The sequence below is a fragment of the Fundulus heteroclitus genome, unplaced genomic scaffold (genome assembly GCF_011125445.2).
Source record: "Fundulus heteroclitus isolate FHET01 unplaced genomic scaffold, MU-UCD_Fhet_4.1 scaffold_300, whole genome shotgun sequence".
NCBI lineage: Eukaryota > Metazoa > Chordata > Actinopteri > Cyprinodontiformes > Fundulidae > Fundulus > Fundulus heteroclitus.
The window spans coordinates 73,857-87,010 of record NW_023396710.1 but is presented as its reverse complement, the minus strand read 5'-3'; the positions used below and the strand labels follow the sequence as shown (position 1 = coordinate 87,010).

Sequence of the window (13,154 nt, the reverse complement as noted above, 5' to 3'; positions counted from 1 at the left end):
TGAACAGCTGACTGGAGGCTGGCTACTAGAGCAGATAACCCAACTAATCAGCCGCCTAATATCTGCGAGCTATACTCCAGTTACTCTATAAAGAGCCGGATGGCAAAAATGTGTTAAATTCTGCACTCTAAGTACCTAAAAACTAGTAAATTTAGCAGTGGATTATTCTGAAATTTTTTGTTTAAATCCATATATCATAATCAAAATAACAATAAACATTGAAACCAATATGTGATATAAGTTTAATAATGCTAGGAATACTTTTATACAGCAATAAGGTTTTGTTTTGCAGGTTTTTTTGTTTTCATTACACTCGCCGTTAGCAACCAGGGAGAATCTCATAATGGCCCATGCATAATTTTAACTCTTACAATTAATCCAAGCTAATATATGGTAAATGGCTTGTACTTGTACAGGCTCTAACTAGTCCGACGACCCCAAAGCGCTTTACACTACAATTCATTCACCCATTCACACCCTGGCGGTGGTGAGCTATGTTAGTAGCCACAGCTGCCCTGGAGCAGACTGGCAGAAGAGAGGCTGCTATACATCGGCGCCACCGGGCCCTTTGACCACCGCCAGCAGGAATCCGGGTGAAGTGTCTTGCCCAAGGACACAACGACTGAGATGGTTGAAGCGGGGATCGATTTGGCAACCCACCATTTGTAGGACAAACTCCCTAACTCCTGCGCCACTGGGGCAACAGTTAGGGAGTTAATTTATAGTTAGGGAGTTGCATCTAAAATATGATTACTTTATATGCAAAGTAATCATATTTTTAGATGATTATTTTGTATATAACAAATATGCAAAGTAATGATAATATTGTTAGACATTTCTTTAATAAAATGATGTTTCTTTTGTTTCTCATCGAAGTTCTCTTTGAAGTTGCATTTTTAGTCAATTATAGTTGGTAGCAGGTGCCGGTTCCCAGAACCAAGGCATGCCAAGGCTTTAAAAAGTTATTATGGTTAAAATGCCTTACAAAGAGTTAGCAGAGGTGGTCTATGATTGACAAAGGTTTTCTACAGCTTTCTGGGGCATAGAGTATTGCAGCGCTCCCCCTCCCCCACCTGTTGCTGCGTATTGCCAGTGCTTCACTTTCCCGTCAATTACAAGGAAATATACATTAAGCCATTTGGGAAATATTGTGATCACGAAAAACAGACGGGAATGGTGTGGAAACTGAAGCAGCGGCACCGGTGACTCTTTTCATAGCTGTTTTAGCGGCGGCGTCTCTGATGAGCACTTGACTCCAGACTGGCTACAGGGGCAGATAACCCCATTAATATTAAATAGTTATACTTGCAAAGCACAACAAGTACTGGAAATCTACAACTAAATTAAGCAAAATGTTTATCCATATAATTTTTGGCTTGTTTTAATGTTTGAAAAAAATATTAGTATACCTGTATAAATCACCGTTGCCATGCAGGGACATTCTCATACTGGCCCATGTCAGTGGTACAACTGTTTGATAAACCTGGTTAATTTTCCGCCCTTAATATAAGCTCCTTTTAAAGCATTCCCACTGCCGATATATTTCCACATAGGCTTACGGTTTTAGGCTTCATTCTCGTACAGGAAACCTATATATTTTAGTCCCATAAGTGCAACACTGACAGAGCTCTTGTCGGAGAATCTGGTAAATAGTCGACAGGGTCAAGCAGAGGGCAGCAGACCTCTGTCTAACAACTTCACCTTTGTCACCTTCTCTGCCTCACCTGGATAAATGCACTTCATGCCAAATTAGGCAGCGTGGGGTTGGACGGAGGGATCAAAAGGAGACACAGACAGGAAACCATTTTCCCAGCCTGGCGCTCACATTCACACACACACACACAGCTCGCCTCCAGCCCATACCTGTATGTTTATCTCTTAATTGACCCTATCTGTGCTTATCTAATCTGCCCTCCCCATCTTTCTGTCTCGAACTATCTCTGCATCTCTCACTGAGTCTCCCTCTATCTGAGCGGACACGGGGCCGTAATGGACAGGAGCCTCCACAGTAATTATTCAATCAGCCTCATAACCTTGTCGCAGGTTGGGCGGCCCATTAATGCGCTCGCTCAAATGGACCCCGCCACTTTGACTGCTAATGCTCGGGCTAGCTGTAGCTGCACAACAGGCTGAATGTCAGACGTGTCATCTAGACGGAGCGCGAAACCCCCTCAATGGGGCCGGAGCCTCTTTCATTCTGTCACAACGCAGCGGGAAACGTATAGGAAAAGCAAGGTGTGACTCCTGAAAGCACCAGGAGTAAAATTATACTGTGTTCGCAGCTGTGGAGATCAACTCCCATCGAGTGTGACCGCAGGTGCTCAGAATGTGTTGCTGCTGTGCTACATACTCGTTAGTGTTGCGCATGTGTGTGTATACGTGAGGGTGCCTTTGAGACCCCCACCCTATAAAGTCACGCTCTCTTGGCAATGTGTCAACAGCAACAGAGAGGGAAGGCACTGCAAGCGAACACTCATTCGTGAGCCGCTCTTTGCTGCTCGCTTGGCGCCCGCTCTGTTTATTTTCAGCGGGGACGTTTAATTAGGGCCTCCAGCTGTCAGAGGTTCGTTAGCGCGCCCCTCCTCTTCCCCGAGCTGCCCCTCCCCATAGGGAGTCAGGAGCTAAGGCAAATGAACACATTTAAGTCAAACAGCACGACGACAGACAACAGCCCCGCCGCCTTGCCACCAGCTCCCCTAGGTAGGGGCATGGTTGTTTTATGCCTCATCTCCACAACCCCTGGGGCCCAATACAGAGTCTGGCCAAGACTGCGAATGTAGAGGCACAGGAGCTCTCATAGCCCACCAGAGATTACATTCACACTGCAGTCACGCCAAGGTGAAGAGTAGAAACAAGCCTGTGCAGGCCAGCGGTTTGCACAAATAACAAGAACTTCACTTCTGAAGGTTTTTGCCTTTTTCTGCAGGGGTTATTTTGACGTCAATGTTCATATATTGTATGTTTTCTAAGGATGGGTGATATGGGCGAAATCTTTTATCACAGCTATATATGCTATATTCAGTGATATAATAGAAGTGAAGAAAAAGTATTTTCTTCCCAAAAATCCAAACACCAGCTTACGTCACGTTTGTGCATCTCAACTTAAAGATTTTGTGGCGGAGTGACAACGGAAAAACACTTAGCAGCTGACGGAATAATGTCTAGGATTGGAACATTATGTCGCAAATGTCTAGGAATTTCCCACCTATGCTCTGTGGAACAACCTGCCTTTGCACATATTTTGGCTGCGACAGCTGTTAATTATTTTAAGACTTTTTCCCAACAAAACATTTCTATTTATTGCTTTTTGTGTCCATTCAGCAGATCATTTTGGATGTAATGGAGCAACTTGTCCCATTTCTATCCATTTTAATTCTCGTTTCGTCTGTATTAACAACAGCAAGGGTTTTGATCACAGGGAAAATAGAAAAAACGAGTAAAAGTAGTTCTAACAGTTTTTCTCTCAGGGGTGGGGGAGGAGAGCTTAAAATTTCATTACAATTTTTTGGGGTATTTATTGCATTAATAAAACTGGTAATAAAAACAATTTAGAAACTCTAAAGTCCTTTTGGGAATACAAATTATAACACACTTAAGTTACCTGCAGTTGCACTGCTAAAAAGCCCATAATAGTTCAGTTCAGTTACAGCTTCAAATAAACGGATAGATCTTAATGCTCTCCTGGAACCAACAGTGACTAAAATTCTTTAAACAGGAAAATTTGATCTTTCCCTAATGCTTTACTTACTAAAGTGAGAGATACGGCATATGATTTCTTTCCTTTTACGGGTGCAAGGCACATTGTTACTAAGCGCCTTTGCACTGGCCCTGCTTGAGATATTTTCACCAAATGTGTAACATTGGAGCTGCAGTTCAACTTAGTCCTTCACATATTTTAGGGAAAAAAAATGTTTCATATCACTTTCACGTCAAGGTTTATTTCCAAGACATATTTATAAACAATGGTCAACCAAAGCGCTGCATCACTAAAACACGACGTACAATAAAATATAACCGGATAGCTATAAAAAAGAATACAAGCATGAGAAGTGGCTCGATAATCGTCAGCAAACTTTGCTTAACAAAAAAAATAAGTCGTTTTTTAAAAGAATCTTGAAATAATTAACATTATGCACAGCTCCATTATGTAAAGGTGTGGTGGTTTATAGGATAGACCTCAGATTGTGTGGAATTTTGCAACACATTGTTCACATTCTAAACTTTATTCCTTCAACTTTTTTTTACTTTTTCTCATTTTCTGCTCCACTACGGAGTGCAGGCTAAAACCTTAATGCTGCAGGAGAGAAAAGTAACACAAAAATCTAAATAAATAAAACAAATTGGTGCTTTTCATATTTTCATCATTACAGAAACATTTTACGGCTAAGGATTCGCAGACAGCTCTCCCCCAGCTCTCTGCAGCCCACTCCTCTTTAATTACATCAAGCCAAAAAGGTAAAAAAAAAACGGCGCACACATGCAACAGCGGTGTGAGCCATTCCTTTGAATAATTTCTTATCAAATACAGAGCGCTCGATATCATGGAAGATGTTGAAAACATGATTGGCTGTAACATGAGCAGAATATTTGATGTAGTTAGTTTTCTATCTTTGCCTTTCATGTTGTTGAGTGCTTGTAAATGAGTGTCTGGAGTGTCCGGGGAGATGAAGTTTGGTATTCTGGTTGGAGGGCTTGAAAACTACTTATCATGCATTACGGCCGCGGTTGGACCTGAGGATTTGGAAGTCAAAACACTTTTTAATGTACAATTTTTCAGCCGCTGATCTATCGACAGCTGCTGGACATGAAGACCCCCCCCCCCCCCCCCCCAACACACACACACACACACACACACACCACCTTCACTCTTGCTATTCCGACTCGCTCGGCATTCTGCTTCCGTAGTGAAGCTCCGACTGCAGTTGACCTTGACAGTTCTGGATCATTCCCAACCCAAGGTTCTCTTCAACCCTCAGGAGCCCCGGCGTCCGCCACCCCCTCTCCAGAAGCGCATCCCGTATTCCCATTGCCTCGCACCGTCTACAATCCCCATCCCCGCCCCACCATCCTTCGTCTCTAAACCCCCTTTTTTTTTTCTTTTTTTCTTTTTTTTGCTCCTCCACGGCCCTTGCTTAGGTCATTAATTATCTAATGGAATCAATACGCCGTTAGATTTGACCAGCGTGACCCCGCCCGCCCCCAGGTATCTCTGCAGTGATGAGCGAAGGAGGAGCCGTTTCGTGGGGCCTGTCTGTGAAGGAATGATGATAACAGCCAGCGCGGTTACACCGAGCAGCATCCCTAAACCTAAAAGAGTGCAGAATAAAGAGATCAGCAAATAAATAAATGATTAAAGAGGGATAGAGGGGTGGACGGAGAGCACTTGGGGGAAGGAGGAAGCACAAGGAGAAAAAAAGAAACAGAGGAAAGGAAACGATGAACAGATGAGGACGCCGGGCAAAAAAAACAAAACAAAAAAAAAGGAGAGAGAAAGAGATTTGCTAATGTTCACCTTCTGTAATCAATATCTATTCCCGCCTCTTCTTTTATTACAGAGGGCTTTGGTGTGCCTGCTTTGATGTCCACTCCTCACAGGCTTCAAGCAACACAGAATGTCATAATTACCATCAACTTCAGCCATAGTAAACACACAAGCCTCCGCTGTACCTGCGTGTATAAACTATGAGAATTAAACAATGAGCATGCAGAATGCTTGTTTTTCTTTTTCTTTTCTTTGTCCTAAGTAATCTGTGAAACAAAACGCTCCACAAGTTTGAAAACTTAAAAGTGGTGGACAAAAAAGAGGGTGGGATTTGTCTCACAAATGGATGTTTGAGGGAAGTAGGAGTGGTACAGTTAGCGGCATCAAGGTATGGCAAGATTTTTTTAGAAAGTAATGGTTTTAAACCAGGCTACAGTGGGTACCAGTGAAACTAACAGAGTGACACAAGTTATCTTTCATTGTTTGGAGACGAGAGAAATGCATTGCTGCACTTCCACCACCTGTAGCTGTGCACTGCTAGTCAGCCAGCTGAAAAAAAAAAAGCTTCTAAACTTTTCCCTTGCTTACATGAAACAAAAACAAATTAGGCTGTTTGGGAATGTTTTCCATCATAAAAAAAATATGGACAGCCATGGTGTGGAAACCCAGGGAGTACCACACGTCACCCATGTTCAGCAAAACATACTAAATCTACAAAGTTTATTGCATGTCTTTAAGGTTTTGCATCAAAAAGTCAAGAACAATACATGACTGTATAAATAACATTGTTATAACCCTAATAATTAATGGGTTATAATAAGGCGGAAGCTTTGGGGACAAATGTTGCTTTCCAGTTTTAAAGGAACTTAGATCCCAAAATACATTTCTGTTTTGAACATTTGTGTAACTGCCATAATACCTGGACTTTGTGTTATTCAACATCAGCACACCGAGAATGTCACACCAACCCTGGCATTAAGTCAGCAATTAAAAATATATCTTGCTTCTGAAGCAAGCAGAACAGGCCGGGATGTTTAATTAGAGAAACATTTGATAAGGTAAATGTAATTTAGGGTAAAATGATCCGCTACCTGGTGCAGTGGTGTGAACTGCAGTGTTCATTTTGCCTTTCAGGAAAAGCAGTCAGCTTGAAAGGGCTGAAATAAACTTGGGTGAGAAGAGCTGCTCGGTTAAATATTTCAATGCGAGTTAAAGAAGCTGATAAGACCTTTCTGCTTGCTAGTGAAAATGCTACATCGTTAAATGAGCACAAATGTAAAAAAAAAAAAAGGACATTAACTCAGAAGAAATGTTTCATTGCATAGAATAGAAATGACAACTTTACCCTCTGATTTAAACAAGGTGAAATGGAAAAGACTGCTACATCACGATGTCCACTGATGTCTAAATGTAGTTTAAAGGTAGTTAAGGCAAATCAAATCGGTTTATTTAAGTCTGACTTCCTTTGTCTTTGTTTAGGACACATTTGGATGGGACTTGTTAGAATAAGAAATCCAATTTTCAGCATATTTTTCTGGGCCAAAAAAAATAAATGATAAGGAGTGACCAACCCTTAATTAGCAAAAAAGGCATGAAGTCCATGGGCATCCAGCATGTGGAGGGCAAGGCTAAATACCCCGAACCTGCAGAAAAGCTTGACATGAAAAGTGAGAATAAAGAAAGGCCAAGAACACCACGTAGCGCCTAAACGCTTAAAAATAAGAGAGTGAACGGACGCGTCTCCTTTCTGACTGCGGAGGAGTCAGCCAAGTGGATTCAGCCATCTATCCAGGGCCGTGGATGCTAAATCCACTCTCCATCACTGTATCAGCGCTGACCTCTAAATTACCACAGGCCAGAAAAATGGCACCCAGGGTCACTGACTCAGGACTAAAAGTGCACACTGTGAAGAAGCACACATGCTAATAAAGAGAGCGTAGTAAACATGTCAGAGCGCCGGATAAGAGTTGCACAAGTTGTGTGGGTGTTCACTTCTGGAAACCAGAACGGCCCTCTGGAAGAAGAAAAAAAAAAGTGTTTGGAACTTGTTGCTTTGTTTGAATATTTCAAATAGAAATATAGCTTTGCGTTGTGGAGTAGCAGAGGAATTAAAAACTGCAACATAGACTGACGCCGGATTTGAAAGGGGAATCGGGATGCCTTCACGTTTCCTGTAATCTCTAAATGCATGCATGTGTTTGAGCGTGCACAAGAACCCCGGCGGATCCCTCCAGGCGTCCGTGTGAATGACAGCGGGGGTTATGTAAGGAGCCACAGCGGGGCCGGAGTGGACAGTCCAACTGGAGATCAGGTCAGCAGAGTGTGACACTAAACACATCTCCCTGACACTGCGCTGACACCCTCTGTCACAGACCCACACACTGTCTGTCAGCGCTCTTCACACACACACACACACACACACACACAATCGCTCGCACTGCAAGAGCGAAGAAAGTGTGCGAGCGTCTGTCTGTCAACACACTGACCACCTCAGAGTGTGTGTTTTCTAAGAGAGCAACAGAGAGAGGAAAAAATATCAAGAGATAAAAGAAACAGAAGGAGAGCGGTAGCTGTGGGGTGCCTATCCGCCTAACTGAAGACGACGACTGGGAGTCAGAAGAGGCGAGGGGTGGGGGGAAATTAGGGCCAAACAGAAATAAATACGCGTAGAAACTACATTAAATCACGTCTCCTTTCGCTTTTAGCTTTGCTGCAGCAGGCAACAGTTAAAGACCAATTACCACAAGTACGGTCGAACAAGGTTTTAAGACGCTGCTGTTCCAAAAGAGCTCGAATTTTCCATCATCCCATTCCTACAGCTTAAAGTCCGTTTAATCAGACGCCGGATAAAGTGTATGGAGCGCAGTGACGCAGTCCTGCCCCTCTCCCACCTGTTGCCGCACACTGCTGGTCAGCTGGCTGAAAGAATAGTAGTAGAAATTTGGTCTTTTTATGAGAAAAGACAGCCATAATATGGAAACTGAAGGAGCACTAGCCGTCACGCTGATTAATGAGACACTAGATGTTATACATAACATTATTATAACTTTGATAATCAATGTTTTTTTATCATCAGCAGGAGCATATCATATTAAACATTTAGGTCTTACATTGTTGTGTAAATACTGTCATGATTTGGTATTTTTATTAAAGAGTGTCTTCCCGTGTGATTCTCATGCCGATCCACGCCTAGTCGGGATATATTTTCTCTTTCACAAACTTAACCCGAGTTCACTTCTGCCTTTGGCACAAACCTGCAGCTCCTTAATCCGAAAAAAGAAGAAAAAAAAAGCCGGGGGAATAAACTTGTGTCTGGTTCTCATAAAAAGGGCCTAAAGAGAGGTCGCAAGCAAAACATCCTGCACATGCAAGTTTTGAAACGGATGGAGAGGCTCAGCGGCTCAGGAGGCTGGGGTATAAACTGTACCATGCAATGATTCGCTTTGGACTCTGGCTCCTTTTGGATGTACTTGTCCAATCTGTGCTCAAGCAATGCCGATCATCAAAGTGGAAACAGTCACGGTATAATGAATTTTTTTAAATACATATTTCTATAATGGGTTTAAGTTACAAAAAAAAAAGAGTTCTGAAATTCATTTTTTTTTTTTTTTTTTGTACCTCCAAACATTTTGACACCCCATCCACATACATCTGAGGCAGTTTATGTTGTGAGAATGGATCTGCAGGCACCTGCAGCCTCAGCAGGTGTGGATGCAAATGATCTTGTCGGTGGCGTTTGAAACAGAGCGCAATTTACACAAAATCCACAACATAAATTTCCGGATGGATGTGCACATATTTACATTTAGATAGATGCAAAGGCTTAAACTGAACCCGACTGATAATATTTGCTAAATCCAATTAAGTCCGGCTTTCACTTCAATTGGCAAAGATAAATAACATTAAAAAAAAGAAGGAGTGGGGGAGAAAAAAAATATATGAAAGCATGGGGTTTCCTACGTGACGGTTTTGATGCTGTTATTTACTTTACAGCAACAGGGAAACGGCGCCTGTTTGTCACAGTCATTCTGCCAATTTGGACCACCTGCTGCAAAACACCCCGAAGGCAGCGAATGCTACTGAGCCAGTAAGCTGTGACCAATTCAGCCTTTGCAGGTGGAGCCGGGCACGCACGGCGCTCACTCTCAGCCTCCCTATCTCCAAACAGCAGACACATTCAAACAAGCGCGCCGAACAGAAACGTACACGATTATTTGGCTTATCTGAGCAGCAATGAATTCGGGTTGCTAGTTTACACTGATGAAACACACAAAGAAGTTTGTGTAAAAAAAAAAAGAATAAATAAAGAAATGAAAGAAAATGGACGTCGTGCCTTAAGGGACAGCAGCTCGATTTAATTGCATCAAATGATATGCATCAATGTCGATGTAATAATTTATATTTATGTTTTTTTTTTTTTTTGTCCTCTAACTCCAGGAGTTCCCAACAATCACACTGAGCTCTGCGAGCGAAGAAAAAGTCCCATCTCTTCACTTAAAGGAAAAACCATCCAACATACTAACGTGAAAGTTATATTTGCTACATTTGCTAGATTCTCTTCTTGAAATCCACGATAACGTAACCAGCGCTCTCGAGTCTTTCCTCGTTTGAGGGAGAGAATAAAAAAGAACTTTGGAAATGGACAAAAGTTGTTGCAAATCATTATCCAGCTGCGTAAAACAATAAATCAGTAGATTAAAACACATTTCAAACTGGACATAAAAGTTTAAAGATGAGCATAACTTTACAGGCGTGTGTCCGGGTGTGCGCCCCCCCGCACCACTGTGCGCCCGGGCGCACGCCTGCATGCGTGTGTTGACTGCGAGTTGTTAGATCCATTATCTACTCACCTGACGGGCATTTCCAGTCCGCATGCGGTTGATCTGATCCACTTTGTTGTCTTCCTCTTCCTCCTCCTCCTCCCCCTCCTCCTCTCCTCTAAGGTGCCCCCTGCTCTGCCCTGGCAGTGCCCACCCCACCTCCGACACCACCTCCTCCTCCTCCCCCTCCTCCTCCTCCTCCAGCAGCGGCAGCAGCAACAGCAGCAGCAGCAGCAGCAGCAGCAGCGCCCCGAGCTTAGACACAGCAAACAGACACGGTGTGTGTGAGCCAAAGGGGGGGCCGGCTGGGACAGTCAGGAAGGGGTGGGCACCGTCAATCCCCTCACTTTCACAAAAGCCGTGGCCGCGCAGCCGGACGCATCCTGTTGCGAGAGTGTGTGCTTTTAGACAGCGGAGGAAGGAGACTGTGTAGATGTGTGTGTGATGAGCTGATGCAGCTCTCCTTGGCTCTCGGAATCACTTCACTAACACTCTGCTCCGCTGCGTCTTGGAGATGGACTCGGATTAGGACACAGCCAGTGTGAGAATCTCTTTCTCTCTGTCTAACTCCCTCCCACCTTCCCTTCTTCCAGCCGGCGTGCTCCCTCCCACCCTTCCTCTCTGCCGCTCACTCATTCACTCTCCTCGCTGAGCTTCTTTCTTTTCATTTCCTCTTGGGAAAGCCGCGCACACCAGTTGTCTCTGCCTTCAGCTGCTCCCTGCCTCCCTCCCTCTCAGTCACTAGTAAATATAAAAGGCATGCTTGTACAGCCCCTCGCCTCGGCTTCCCTCTGACTCTCCCTCCCCAACTCGCTGTGTCTCATGCTTTCGTTTACCCCCACCCTCCAACGAGCCCCCCCCCCCTTCCTTTTACTCAGTTTCTTTCTCACTGTCAAAGCTGCCTTTCAAATGCTGATTAGCAGCAAGAAAAGAGAGAGGGAGAAACACAAGGAAGGAGAGAGGATGCCTGAAACAAGTAGGAGATTCCATCACATTCAAACAGATTGCACAATGTGACTGCCGTTCTGTAAACACTGTTGTTTTGTCACTGTAGGGGGGAGTATCACACCGACTGGACACTTAATAAAGCCTCAAAATGAATTCAGGAGACGTTTCACGCTGAAAATGGAAGCTTCCCTCACCTTGGGAACTTGTCTATATTCAACATTTCAATCAAACATAAAAAATACACTGAATGAAAAGCCTATTTTATTTTTTTTATTCACAAATTCTCCAGTGTCAGAATCTTCTGATCTAAAACTACGGTTCAAAACCTGTTGTTGGTTCTGACTTTTGACCGCTTTAAAATATGGAAGTACCTTATCTGTTATGAGAAAACAAATCGTGGTTCATACCAGCCAGTTTTAGTTCATCCATCCATCCATTTTCTAACACGTCTATCCTTTGTGGGGTCGCGAGGGGTGCTGGTGTCTATCTCCAGCTGTCAATGGGCGAGAGGTGGGGTACACCCTGGACAGGTCACCAGTCTATCGCAGAGTTTTAGTTCATGATCTATGGAAATAAAAGTGCTATCAAATGAACAGGTGCCAATAACAGTGGAAGTTATATCCAAATACATTGCCTTGCGAAGGTTCCACGCCTCCTTCACATTTTTCACATTTTGTCGTACTACAAACGTACTACAGTCAAAACTATAACTACTTTTGCATTTTTAAGCAGTAAATGGTTCCAAACGAGGAGGGGGACTCCCATCTAGTTTTTAAAATGATTTGCAAACGTGTCCTCCATACTGAATACCGTGTTTGAGTTTTATTACTGCGTTATTGTGTTATAGCGTTGTTGTATAAGTAAGCACATCATGAGCATTGTACAATCCAGAGTCAAATTCATTGTATATCTACATACTTGACAAATAAATCTGATTCGGGCTCAAATCCAAATCTGAAAAGTGTGCTGTGCTTATGAGACCCTAATTACACATTTTAGTCCAAGAGCAAAATTCTTTTGAAGGAAAACTAACACTACACAGCACCCTAAACACCACCCATATGTGAAACATGGTGGTGGCGGCACCATGATGTGGGGATGACTTGATGGGAAAATGGATGCTAGAAAATCCCGGAAGAAAATTGGTCGGTTGGAGGTTTATCTTTCAGCAGGACAGAATTTAGCCATAGCAACTTATAGAATAGTTTAGATTGGTGTATATCCACGTGTTAGACTGGCCCAGACAATATCTGCGTCATGTCCGGTAATTTTACGCCCGGGAAGTCGTCACACATTGAATACTTTGGTTGGAGGAAATTACTCTTCAAACAGGAACTATACTTTAATACTTTTAATCTAAACAAGACAGATAAATGGTACAAATCAATACTGGGGCTCTCTGAATAGGTATCAACATGGGACAAAGGGATAAGGAAGCTTGAGCCCAGAATGCTGGTCACATGAGTCTTTATAGAAGTCATGTTCAACCTCCACCCTGCTCCCATTGTCATCAGTAGAAACTGGTCGCCAATTGGGCATAATCTGCCAGACTGTGAAACAGCATGGAAGCCAAATTTATCAAAGTTTATATGCTGCCCTAGCTAACTGACCATTTCCTTTATCAGTTCCTCCATCCATATCTATGTATGCCACATCTTCATGATAGGATACCATGTTGTAGTACTCGAGTCCGAGACTCGAACTCGGTCCGAGTCATTAGCTAAATTTAGAGAACTCGTGACTTGACTTGGACTTGAGCACTGATGACTCGAACTGGGACTCGGACTCCTACATTCAGATCATTCTGACCGGAAATTGAAAAAAGACTCGACTTTTTTTATATCATTAGGCTATAATTTTAATATGTCATTAGAATATTATTTGGTGTATGATTTAATATCTAA

The 13,154-nt window shown here is 43.1% G+C and overlaps 1 protein-coding gene across 4 annotated transcripts in view; it reads right to left on the bottom strand.

Annotated features, from left to right (window-relative positions):
* The window catches only part of npas1 (neuronal PAS domain protein 1), a 67,990-nt gene extending 57,532 nt beyond the window's left edge, over positions 1–10,458 (bottom strand). For 3 of the 4 annotated variants that reach the window (XM_036130204.1, XM_036130206.1, XM_036130207.1), the window contains exon 1: positions 10,333–10,457. The gene's annotated coding sequence lies outside the window, so the exon portion shown is untranslated. Of the gene's footprint in view, positions 1–10,332 lie in introns of all 4 variants that reach the window. The other variant, XM_036130205.1, reaches the window with a different exon arrangement.
* Positions 10,459–13,154: the final 2,696 nt, after the last annotated feature.